The sequence below is a fragment of the Pipistrellus hanaki genome (genome assembly GCF_964339955.1).
Source record: "Pipistrellus hanaki genome assembly, chromosome: 3".
Classification (NCBI taxonomy): Eukaryota; Metazoa; Chordata; class Mammalia; order Chiroptera; family Vespertilionidae; genus Pipistrellus; species Pipistrellus hanaki.
Genome location: NC_140505.1, coordinates 161,917,748 through 161,927,965, shown reverse-complemented (window position 1 = coordinate 161,927,965; position 10,218 = coordinate 161,917,748). Strand labels below are relative to the sequence as shown.

At 40.0% G+C, this 10,218-nt stretch overlaps 1 pseudogene across 1 annotated transcript; it reads left to right on the top strand.

Annotated features, from left to right (window-relative positions):
* Positions 1-6,548: 6,548 nt before the first annotated feature.
* LOC311619750 (small ribosomal subunit protein eS25-like) lies at positions 6,549-6,964 on the top strand (annotated as a pseudogene). Its single transcript has one exon. The product of its transcript is annotated as a small ribosomal subunit protein eS25-like (transcript).
* Positions 6,965-10,218: the final 3,254 nt, after the last annotated feature.

Sequence of the window (10,218 nt, the reverse complement as noted above, 5' to 3'; positions counted from 1 at the left end):
TGACATCTCATTTTTTCAATATAAGTTAAAATTTTTACAAAATATGTAATTATATTTAAAAATACTCTCTTTAAAAAGACCTGGCCCAGGTGGTGTGGCTCAGTGGTTGAGCATTGACTTATGAACCGATTCTATTCCCAGTCAGGGCACATACCCTAGTTGCGGGCTCAATCCCCAGTAAGGGGTATGCAGGAGGCAACCAATTGGTGATTCTCCCTCAGCATTGATGTGTCTCTCTCTTCTCCCTTCCTCTCTGAAATTAAAAAAAAAAAAGTATATACGTATTTTAAAAAAGATTTAATGTCAATGTGAAAAAAATTGCATTCTTTTATTTTTCAAAATTTATTTTCATTCCACTCCTGTTATAGAATTTATCCTACTGTAACATATTTTTGCATGTCTGTCATTCGCTGTGATGGTTCATTTTCTGCCAACTTCGTTAGGCTATAGTACCCATTTAATCAACTAACCACTAATTCTAGGTGTTGGTGTGAAGGTTTTTATAGATGTGGATAATGACTTTAAAGTAGATTACCCTTGATAATGTTTCGATTTACTCAATCAGTTGAAGGCCCTAAGAGCAATAATTGAGATTTCTTGAAGATGAAACTCTGCCTCAAGACGGCAACATTACTCCTACCTGTTTCTAGCCTACCAGACTGCCCTACAGATTTCAAACCTGCCAGTTTCACAATCAATAGCCAATTTCTTAAATCTTTCTCCTATTGGTCCTGTTTCTCTTAAGAACCCTGAATGATACATCCACCCTAGTAAACTTAACTGAAATAGCAACAAAAAGTATGTTCACTGAAGTTAAAAATTGCATTTATTTTTCCGTGACAGTAAGGTTATTACCTTAAAATATTTCTTTGGTACTGAGTTATCACTATGATTATTAATAGTCTACTGTTGCTCAAAGTGGTATAGATAGATTAAAACTTTTGATACTTATGTTTAAAACGTAAAAGAAAAAAACAGGAAGTACATCTTTTAATTAGATCCAGTGAGAAATATATATGTGAAATTATTTATGGGGTCTTGATTAAACAATTATTAAATTGCCTTTTTGGCGTTGAAACATTTTAAGGTTTGAGATGTGTGAGTGGTAGATCTTTCTTTTGCAAATTGGGAGGAAAGTGACTGTAAGGAGGAGAATGAAGTATCAGTCATACCAATTATAGGAAAAAGTACCTATAAAAATAGAGGATCTGAAAACTGATTTTTAAAAACTATCTGTGACTTTGTACCCATTCCAAAATTTCACACACACCTCCAGGCAAGCGTGCCTATCCTGGAAGACTGCTGCCTATTTCTCTGGGGTTCAAAGTTATCTTGGTGGCTGATCTGTTCGGACTGGGTTAATTTGGCGAACTTCTGGTTTCTGCTTGTTTTCTGGCTTCTGTTAATTTAGTCCCATTACTTCATTGTGATCTTTGGATTCAAGGTCCATTCTGGCTCTGACTATCTGATGTTTTCCAAGCCAACCGTCCCAGCAGTTTCCTTGGCTTCCTACCTTTTTAACTGGAGAGCTTGATTTTCCTTATATGCATTCCAGAAAGGAACAACGCTTATGATCACCTCAGTGGGGATAGATAGATGCTGGAGGCAGTGACTTCAGTCCACCTGCCAGCCATCTTGCTTTCATTGACTTTATCATGAGGTATCAATTAGGTTAAAAAATACTTTGTTGTCCTTCTTGGAAATTGGGCCCCTTGGTCTGCTTCAATCTTTTTCCATTTATCGTGCTTTATTCCTCTTTACCTTTTGGTCTTCTTTGCCTTGTTAGGCTTAATTGCCTTTTATATTTCCGTCCTAGGTTTTAATTTACCTGGCTTTATGAGTTTTTAAATGCTAGTAAAGACCAACCCATAAAAATAATGTCAAAAGTTGCCAAATCTTAGAGATTGAGGGAACATTATAAATCATAATTTCTCTCTGTGTGTGCATGTGAAATAGATTTTGGGGTTGTGCAGAAAGCCATTTAAGCTTGGGGTGGGCCTGAAAGTAGGAGAGAAAAGTTTGAGGACCGACATTCCTTCCCTCTTGAGGACTTTTCCATCCCTCTGTGGTAGCATATTCATTGCCTGTGTGCTTCCTTCACTCTTGCCATCTTGCCAGCCGATGCTACTCATTGGGCCAGTTGAAACAGGAAGAAGGGAAGTGAGATGGGGTAAGGGGCAAGAACTTCCTCGTTTGACCGCTTGCTGAAGGGGGCTTGCCCGTGTTCAGAAAGAACTGTTTCTCCCCTGCGATGCTTGCTTTTGTTTGGTGGACACCCCTTTCCTCTCGTGGTTGGGGTAACTCCTCTGCGGTTCTTTTGTCCCAGCTGAGTGCTCTCTGAAGTTGCAGGCTGGTGGCCCATTTCTGGCTTCTGTTTACAGAGGTGCCATGGACCTCCTCCGGTAGCCACAGCGAATGGGATCCAAGACAATCCCACTTGGATGCCATGAAGCTAACTGTTTTTAGAAAAAAGTGTACATTCAGTGAGACACTTTGCTTCAACCTGTTGGGAAATTGTAGTCACGTATGCTAGTTTTGTTAGAATATGACCCTCTACTGCCATGTGCCCCGAGCATAACTTCAGATGGATAGAATTCATCTTCCCTGGAAAATGAACATTTACTGATGAATCATCTTGATGGTTTTGGAGTAGGAACAGGGTACATTTCTTTCAGAACAATTTATTAGGAAGAAGTGTCAGGAGAAGCTTTTATTTTTTTTGTTCCTTCTGGAAGACAAAGAATCATGTGAAAGAGATATCCCTGAGGAGATTTTAAGAGGAGATGGGTTAAAGCTGCAAATAGCAAGATTTAAGGTTAAGTATGGAAAATTTCCTGACATGGAAAATTCTCCATCACTGAGATGAAATATAAAAGGACCTTCCCTCCAGCACTGGCCTCCAAACCAACTTTGTGGGATTATTTAAACGGCTTTGTTTTCTGAAAGTATTCATTGATCTCTGCAAGTTGACGATGGTTGGTTGAATCACAGTCCCTGATTAAACTAGGAAACTTTTGCCAAAAAAAGTTATAATTTCAGTTTCCACAGGTACATGGGATTATCTAGCCTATTGAACCTATATAGACCAATGTTGCCTTGGTGTAACATTTAAAAACAAATGACAACAGGTGTAATATTTAAAAACAAAATAAAACAGTAACAACAGTATGAGAGAAAAATATAATAGTTTAAAGCAATTACAAATCTTTACTCAGTTTTATGCAAATATATTAGGGCAGGAGGTTGTGATAGGTATTGGGGGACCATTGACTGTGAATATCCTATCCTGTGAAGTAGGGGTGTCGAACTCAATCAGAGAAGGGGCCAAAATCTAAAATCCAGCCTAAATCGCGGGCCGAATGGTTTACTGAACAGTCATAAACTGACAATGTCATAAACTGACAGCGGAGTGCAGTGATGACAGCGCGGTGCGGGCCACATTGCAAGGCCTGGCGGGCTGGATTTGGCCCGCGGGCCTTGTGTTTGACACATGTGCGTGAAGGAAAGCACTGTCTGCCCTTTGTTCTGGAATATCTTCTCAAGGATGTTTGTTTAGCTAACAGCCTTGAAAGAGATTGCCTTTCTCTGGAGCCAGGTTTTCTTACAGTTTTGTGAGGTAGACAGAATAATGGCCCCTCTACAGACATCCAGGTCTTAATTCCAGAAATCTTTTGAGTATACTTCCTTACAGGGTAGATGGGGATTAATGCAGATGGAATTAAGAATGCAAATCAGCTAAAGGATTTTAGAATAAGAAGGTTATCCCGGATTGTCTGGTTGGGTCTCAGATATTCACAAAGATCTTTTAAAGTGGAAGAGAGAGGCAGAGAGGGTGATCAGAGTAAGTCAGCGTGAGAAGAACTCAGCTTGATCTGGATAGTTTTGAAGATTGAAGAAAGTGGCCATGGATCCAGGAATTCTCTCTGTCCCTAGAAGCTGGGAAGGAGGAAGGAAATGGGTTCTTCTATAGAAGGAAAGCAGCTAACACTTTGATTTTAGTCCACTTGGACTTCTGACCCCCAGAACTGCAAGCTAATAAACTTGTATGGGTTAAGCCACTAAGTTTGTGGTAATTTGTTTCAGCAACAATGGGGACTGAATAATATTCCCTGCAGATAAGGATGGTGTTTCCCTCTGGAGCAAAGGTTAAGCATGCTTTCTGTACTATATAATGACCATGTCTCTTTCCAGGGCAAAGACAGACATGCTGATATCTCATGATAAGATACTCAGGTTTCCTAAATTCAAGTTTTCTCTCCTGGAACACTACCCAGGGTGGAGGCAGGTATCTTTGACTCTCTTTGCATTGCTCTATGGGTATTGGGGCTTGGAGGAACTGGCTCAAAGGTTGACACTCTGGCCACTGCTACTGTAGTGAGTAATAACTTGTCCTTTTCCTTTGACTCACGAATTTCATGTCTTCCGCCAGCATCTATAAAGCTCTAGCCAACTTTAGTGTGTAAGTAGGCTTTTCACTGTGTGTTCACTGTTAATGGGCTTTTGCAAAATTTCTTTAAAAATCCTCCAGTGAAAAAGGAACCCTCGTGCACTGCTGGTGGGAATGCAGACTGGTGCAACCACTGTGGAGAACAGTATAGAATTTCCTCAAAAAAACTGAAAATGGAACTCCCATTTGACCCAGTAATCCCACTCCTAGGAATATATCCCAAGAAACTAGAAACACCAATCAGAAAGGATATATGCACCCCTATGTTCATAGCAGGATTTGGAAACAGCCTAGGTGCCCGTCAGCTGATGATTGGATAAAAAAAACTATGGTATATCTACACAATGAAATAGTATGCTGCCATAAAAAAGAAGGAATTCTCATCATTTGCAGCAACCTGGATGGAATTGGAGAACATCATGCTGAGTGAAATAAGCCAGTCAATGAAAGAGAAACACCACATGACCTCACTCATTTATGTATAATAAAGAACATTATAAACTGATGAACCAAAAGATAGATATAGAGACAGTAAAGCAACAAGCAGACTGTCAAATTACAGCGGGGAGGGTAGGGAGATCTGGGGGAGAGAAGAGATCAACTGAAGGACTTGTATACATGCATATAAGTACAACCAATGGACACAAAACTCTGGGGAGGGAGAGTATGTATAGGAGGGGGAGGCAATGGTAAGATATGTACACAGATAATAATTTAATGAAAAAAAATAAATAAAAATCCTCCAACAACCAGATAATATTATATTCATGATGCTCTTTACTTTCCATACTTTAGGGACGAAGTGTCATAATATCCCTCTCTACCTTTCCTAAGACCAGAGATCAGCTAGCAACAAATTGGAAATCCTATATAATAAAAGCTAGAATGCAAATCAACTAAATGGTGGAACGACTGGTGGAACCACTGGTCACTATGATGAACACTGACCACTAGGGGGCACTCAATGCAGGAGCTGCCCCCGGCCCACAGGCCCCAGGCCCACAGGCCCCAGGCCAGACAAGGCAGGTGCCAGTGGGGATGGGTGGATGGGGGGGCGGGGGGCCCTGATCACCCTGCTGGCCAGGCCTAGAGACCCTACCCATGCACAAATTTTGTGCATCGGGCCTCTAACAAAACAAAAAAATAAAAAATCAAAACTGGTTGTTTAACCACAGATAGTTTGAGAAGCATTTCTTCTGAAAATTTACTGCTATGGCTGCAACTAAAAAGTCCCGTGTGTGTGTGTGTGTGTGTGTGTGTGTGTGTGTGTGTTTTCATCCACAGAATTTCCTTCCTGTCACACTTTTCTGTTTACCTTCTCTTCCTCCAAGCCATGCCACACACAGACAAAATCCTTGGGAATTAGTCTCTTAGAGTGCTTTTCCCATGAGAATCATTCCCACTCAGAGTTTTTTGTGAATTAGATTTCCTTCTTGGTTATGCCACGAAGCTCTCTGGCTTCCTCAGCCACTTGTTTTTATCTTACACTTTGTGGAAAAGTCATCATCTAAACCTAGGGCTTTATTTCATGGTGTGAAGACCAAGGTGTCTTATGACCAGGCAAAATGCTGCCTTGTCTCTTCTCTGACCTAGCTATAGTGTCTTGGGAGGAACTGGATTAGCCACTCTCACTTCCCTTTTCCTTGACATAAGGCCTGGCTCAGTTGTCAGTTTGGCTAAACAATATTGTTTCTTTCCACACCTCCAGAAATATAAGGGTGAAATAGAAATTATTTATTTACAGGCTGACTGTAGCTAGAGAAATTGACCTGTGAAAGAAGTTGAAAAAAACCTTAAAACTAATTAATTCAAGAAACATTTATTGAGGCAACTATATGCAAGGCACTCTTTTAAAAAAATATTCACTTGAGGATTTAAAAAAATTGATTGTTTGAGAGAGAGGAAGGGGGAGGGAGGGAGGGAGAGAGAGAGAGAGAGAGAGAGAGAGAGAGAGAGAGAGAGAGAGAGAAAGAGAGAGAAAGAAGCATCAATGTGGGAGAGAAACATCGATTAGTTGCCTCCTGTCTGCACCCTGACCAGGGATTGAACCTGCAACCTTGGTCTGTGCCCTAAGAATCTAATCCACAGGCTGAGTCCCACAATGCCACCCAAGGACGAAAAGAGGAAGGATGCTGGAAAGTCAGCCAAGAAAGACAAAGACCTTGTGAACAAGGGGGGTGGCTGGAGGTGGGCGGCAAGGCCAACAAGAAGTGTCCCAAAGGCAAAGTTCAGGACAAGCTCAATAACCTGGTCTTGTTTGCCAGAGCCACATATGACAAGCTCTGTAAAAAAGTTCCCAGCTGCAAGCTCATCACCCCAGCGACGGTCTCCGAGCGGCTGAAGATTCACGGCTCCTTGGCCAGGGCAGCCCTTTAGGAGCTCGTCAGTAAAGGACTTATTAAACTGGTCTCAAAGCACAGAGCTCAAGGGCTTTAGACCAGAAATGTCAAAGGTGGGGAAACCCCAGCTGCTGGAGAAGATGCATATACAACAGATCTCACCGGCTGTACATTTTGAAAAAACAAACCTTTATTAAATAAATAAATAAATAAATAAATAAATAAATAAAATCTAACCCGCAAACTTTTGGTGTATAAGATGATGCTCCAACCAGCTGAGTCATCTGGTCAGGGCAAGCCACTCTTTTAGATGCTGGAACAAGGCTTGAAGACTGGGAAATGGAGCTTCCTGAGGAAGGATGAAAAGGACGGAGGGGGAATTTTGTAGGTTTATCATTGAAAAAACTAAATTTTTTTTCTTGGTCAGGAGCATACTCTTTTTTTTTTTTTTTTTTTTCAGAGTCAGAAGTTTGACTGAAACATTTCTTCTTAACAGAATACAAGAAAAATTACTTATACTTCTTTTCTCTTCTCATTCTTTGAGGGAAATAAAGAATATTCCTGCTCATGCACTTGGAAGTCACTAATAAATAATATGAGTCAGAACTTTGTCTATTCAGCAGTGGACCCATTGAACTCTCCATGCCTCTTCTGTTATATGCCTAAAATATGTGGTCCTTTTATTCTAAGGACGACAAAATGACCAGCTCTTTTAAGAGAGATTTGGAAGGAGCTGGGGATACCAGGTTGGTTAATGGGTGGGTTTAACATATTCTGTGAAAAATACATTAATTTTTAAGAAAAGGCAATTGGGTCATGTAGAGTTTTGGTTCCTAAAAGAATCTTTTCTTGATTGGAAACATATAAGCAAAGGGTTTTGTGCATTTCGGTAGAGTTATGTAATCTATGTTCTTCAGTTCTGACCACTACAAAAGAGAGAAAAAGCTTTTGCATGTAGCAAAAATACATAAAAAAATCAGGAGGTCAGTCATTGCCAATCGGTACTTGTGTGGCCTTCAAGTGCGAGAATGGTATACATAACAACAAAAGATGCTTCAGAACAAATTACGAGTTCTTAAGAGGTAAGTTAATGTCTTTTTTATTAGTTGCAAAGGAATAGTTATTACCAAAGAATATCCTGTAATGAGCTTGTATCCCGAAGCTGTCTCTCAAACTGAATTTATGTATAGGCTAGACCAGTGGCTGGCAAACTTATTAGTCAACAGAGCAGCAAACTGCTGCTCACGAGTTTGCCGACCACTGGGCTAGACCACACGTAATTTACTGAGTGATAAAACTGTTGGTGAGGACAAATATTTCTACTATTTTTATGAGAAATAAAACTACATTTGGATTTAGGAGTAGTTTATATTGGTCAATATTTAGCTAATTAAGGTCTTGAACACATTTAAAACATCTTCTTTAGTAGGCAAATAGAATAATGCTGATAGTCTAATTTTCCACCTAAAGATATTTTGCTAAAGAATAAACATGTATTGTGAATCATATATGCATTCTTGGTATTGGCCTGGCTATTTGCCTACTAAGCCCAGTTCTACCATTCACTTGGAGACTGTTTCTAGAACTTGAGAAATGATAATTGAAAAGAGATAACTTTTTGAAACTATATCTGCCTATAAAGTACTGGTAAAATTCATTATGGGTTAAAAAGTTTGGGAAAAAAAATACTTTTCATAGATGCGCCAGATAAGAAAGCAAAGAACAAAAAGAAATAACTAAGAATAAGTAAAAATGGTGCATTCCCTCTCATGGGATAGAATTTTCAACAACTCCTGAGGACCAATATATAAAACAATGAGGTCTCATGTTCCTTTGTGGTTCTCTTCTAAGAAGTAATTAAATCCATTTAATATTCTTGTCTTTGAAAGCATTAATTTATTCCTACTTTGACCTTTAGGGATTCTAATAGAATTTACAGTTTATTCATTTGCGTCAATGTTGTAGATTGTGTAAAAACATCTTTAAAGGAGTTAATATATACAGGCCCTTAGAAGAGGGTCTGGTACATGTTTGCAGTACGTAAGTGTTTATTATTATTACTTTGTCACAACAAGAAAAAAAATCTTAGGAGTCTAAAAGCATGTAAGCTGTTTATGGTTAATCTTTGGATGCCTTTTGGTCGAACTTTCTGCAGCTCAGCACATTAGATGGAGTGCATTGAACTAATTTCCCAGCTGGCTGGATGACATTTTTGACTTTTCAGGATGACTTTTGAGGCTGTCTTTGTGGGATGATTTCTATCAAAGTCTCTCTTTCCCAGTCCCTTGAGTTTTGGAGAGCAACTGGATTTGTTTTGAAGTAACCAGCCATTAGATGTCGCTTTCTTCTCATTGCTTTTGGTTTAGGAAATGTGCCCAGGGCTTAAGCTTTTTAGTTTTTTCTTCTTCTTCTTCTTTTTTTTTTTTAAAAGTGCCTATAAATAGTCTTTATGTCATAGCTACACAGGGAATTCAATTTTAGATTGGTAGATAAGAGACACAATACTCAGCTCCTTGGAATGATTAAACTGTGTCTGTTTTAAGTGCCCTGACTCAATGTCCCCAGCTGACTAAATTTGGAAATGTAGTTTTTGTGTTTTCCTTTCTTGCTGAAGTTAGCACAGCACAGGTTTTACACTAGATACTTTGCCTGGATACACCTTTCTTGCGGTCAGAGGCCATTGGTTTTTAGCCATTGGTCACTGGGTGAAAAGTCTGTTCTTCAGATCCCTATGGAGAGTTGCTCTTTTAGAAAACCTCAGGATCCCCCTCTTTCCACCAAAATTGCTTAGGAAAAAGCCCTGTGCTTACCTCTGTCTCAGAATTTATAGCAATGTGTTGAAATTGTTTACTTAAGTTTTAGCCACATTGAACCTTAGGTAATAGGGAATATGGACTCTTCTCTCTCTCTCCCTCTCTCTCTCTCTCTCTCTCTCTCTCTCTCTCTCTCTCTCTCTCTCTCTCTCTCTCTCTCTCCACCTGCTCAGTTGTTGGAAGAGGTCATTGAGTGGACATGACTGCTGGTTGACCCTTGGAAGGAATCTGGGCAACCTGAGGCTCCTCCCCTGTACCCCTGACCTTGGAATGTACATACTGCCCACCATTCTCACACTAGACACAGTTTTCCAAGTCATAGCCTTGAGAGGGTAATATGCTGTTAAAACTGTCTGACCGAACCCTATGAAGGCCTCTCTATAAATTGGTAAAATGCTGGCCCAGGGTGCATAGATCTTCCCATCTTGTGACCACCCAGACCACAAAGCACTTTACTTCTTCAACTTGCTGCCTATCAATCTGGAGCGGTTTGCCCCTTTCTTCCATGTCTCCTAGCCCATTGTGTGTGTATGGGGTGTGTATGTGTGTGTGTGTGTTAGTTTTGAATTTCAGTGGGGATCTCCTGAAGTTTCCAACCAGCACCAGTGCATTCCACAGC